Consider the following 2647-nt stretch of genomic DNA (forward strand, 5'->3'; position numbering starts at 1 on the left):
ATCACTGGATCCGCGAGGAGCAAGTACAGTGGGTTGTGTTGATCAGATCTAGGATGGAGTCCCCTCTGTGGTCTTGTCTTTGACCACTTGTTTCATGTCTGGATGGGAGTTTGTCAGCATCTTGATGGGCAGGTGATTTAAGTCTCCACACAGGATGACACCCATTTGAGGAGAGGACATCATGATCACATGGACAGTGATTATGAGATAATCCACAGTGTTCTGCTGCAGTGTTTTGTCATGTGCCCATGGTGGATGTTAGAGCACTCCACTACCAGAGATGAAACTGAGCTGGTTTTGTTTAGGACGGAGCTGAAGACACTCAAACTCTTCTTTCTCTAGGTCAGTTATTCTTCTCTTTGCCTGCATACTGTGATTCACATACATAGCCACGCCCCCTCCTCGCATCCCCTCTCTGGACCTGTCATTTCTGAACAGCTGATAGTCTTTGTCATCAGAACAGCCTCAATTCGTCGGGACATGGACTCTACAAGGTGTCGAAAGCGTTCCACAGGGATGCTGGCCCGTGTTGACTGCAATGCTTCCCACAGTTGTGTCAAGTTGACTGGTAGTGGATTTCTACTCCGAATAGCTCGTTCCAATTCCTACAACAGATGCACAATTGGATTGAGATCTGGTGCCTCGGAAGGCCACTGCAGTAACCTGAATTCACTGTCATGTTCGTGGAACCATTCCTGGACAAGCCTTGTGGCATGGGGCATAAAATCTATTTGCAGATGGATAACTGCTGCCATGAAGGGATGCACCTGATTGGCAATGATGTTTAGATATCCTGTGGCATTCAAACGTTGCTCCACTTTTATCAAGGGGCCCAATGTCTGCCATGAAAACACACCCCACACCACCACCACCAGCCTGCAATGCTGACACACAGCATGGATGCATGTACTCATGGTTTTCTCCATACCCTAGTCCTCCCATCCAAGGTCATCTCAATATCTTTACAGTAGAAGCTATCTAAGCACAGCAAAACTGACAAGGTGAACACTGATCAGTAAAGTAAATGGATGCTAACATTCTATTACATTCCCTTTCCTCTGCACAGTTCTCTCACAGTGAGAAACAACAGGATTACAAGAGTTCTATGCTTTCTTCATTTGATCCAATCCACTACCACTTAATATAATAATAATAATAATAATAATAATAATATGCCATTTAGCAGACGCTTTTATCCAAACCGACTTAGTCATGCGTGCATTATTATTATATTTTTTTGTGTATGGGTGGTCCTGGGGATCGAACCCACTACCATGGCGTTACAAGCACCGTGCTCTACCAGCAGAGCTATAGAGGACCACACTTCTTATGTATACGGTGGTGTCTTTTTAAATTGCCCAATCTGTAGAATCCTGTCCCACAGTCAGAGCAGGAGTAAGGCTTCTCTCCAGTGTGCACACGCTGATGAATTGTCAGAGCCGCTGATGTTCTGAAGCTCTTCCCACAGTCAGAGCAGGAATAAGGCTTCTCTCCTGTGTGTGTTCTCTGATGAGATTTTAGCTCAGTTGATGTTGTGAAGCATTTTAAACAGTCAGAGCAGGAGTAAGGCTTTTCTCCTGTATGTATACGTTCATGTTTTTTTAAGTTGCAGAGTTGAGAGAAACTTGTCCCACAGTCAGAGCAGGAGTAAGGCTTCTCACCTGTGTGTATCCGTTGGTGTGATTTTAAGCTTTCCCGTTGAGAGAAATTCTTCCCACAGTCAAAGCAGAAGTAAGGCTTCTCTCCTGTGTGTATCCGTTCATGTTGTTTTAAGTTGTCCAGTCGAGAGAAACTCTTCCCGCAGTCAGAGCAGGAGTAAGGCTTCTCTCCTGTGTGTATCCGTTCATGTTTTTTTAAGTGGTCCAGTCGAGAGAAACTCTTCCCGCAGTCAGAGCAGGAGTAAGGCTTCTCTCCTGTGTGTATCCGTTCATGTTTTTTTAAGTGGATCAGTTGAGAGAAACTTGTCCCACAGTCAGAGCAGGAGTAAGGCTTCTCTCCTGTGTGTATCCGTTGGTGTGATTTTAAGCTGTCCTGTTGAGAGAAATTCTTCCCACAGTCAGAGCAGAAGTAAGGCTTCTCTCCTGTGTGTGTTCTCTGATGAACTTTTAGCACAGTTGATGTTTTGAAGCACTTTAAACAGTCAGAGCAGGAGTAAGGCTTCTCTCCTGTGTGTGTTCTCTGATGAACTTTTAGCTCAGTTGATGTTGTGAAATTCTTCCCACAGTCAGTACAGCAATACAGATTCTCTCCTGTGTGTATTTGTAGGTGTATTTTTAACTTTGATAGAATTGAGAAACTCGCCTCACAATGTGGGCAGTGGTGAGACCTCTTAGCTCTGTGATCTTCCTGCTGTTGCTCTCTGGATGTAGAGAATGTCTCAACATGGTCTCCTGTGAGAACAACATCAGAAGAACCAGTCAGTTGGTGTGATATACATGTCAATCAAATGTATTTTATGAAGACCTTTTTACATCAGAAGTTGTCACAAAGTGCTTTATAGAAACCCAGCCTAAAACCCCAAAGAGCAAGCAATGCAGATGTAGAAGCCATATCATCCTCCACTCACTATCACAAGGGTTAGTGTCATCCTCCACTCACTATCACAAGGGTTAGTAACTACACAGACTCATTTCATAGAACTTTAAAA

The sequence above is a fragment of the Coregonus clupeaformis genome, unplaced genomic scaffold (genome assembly GCF_020615455.1).
Source record: "Coregonus clupeaformis isolate EN_2021a unplaced genomic scaffold, ASM2061545v1 scaf0749, whole genome shotgun sequence".
NCBI lineage: Eukaryota > Metazoa > Chordata > Actinopteri > Salmoniformes > Salmonidae > Coregonus > Coregonus clupeaformis.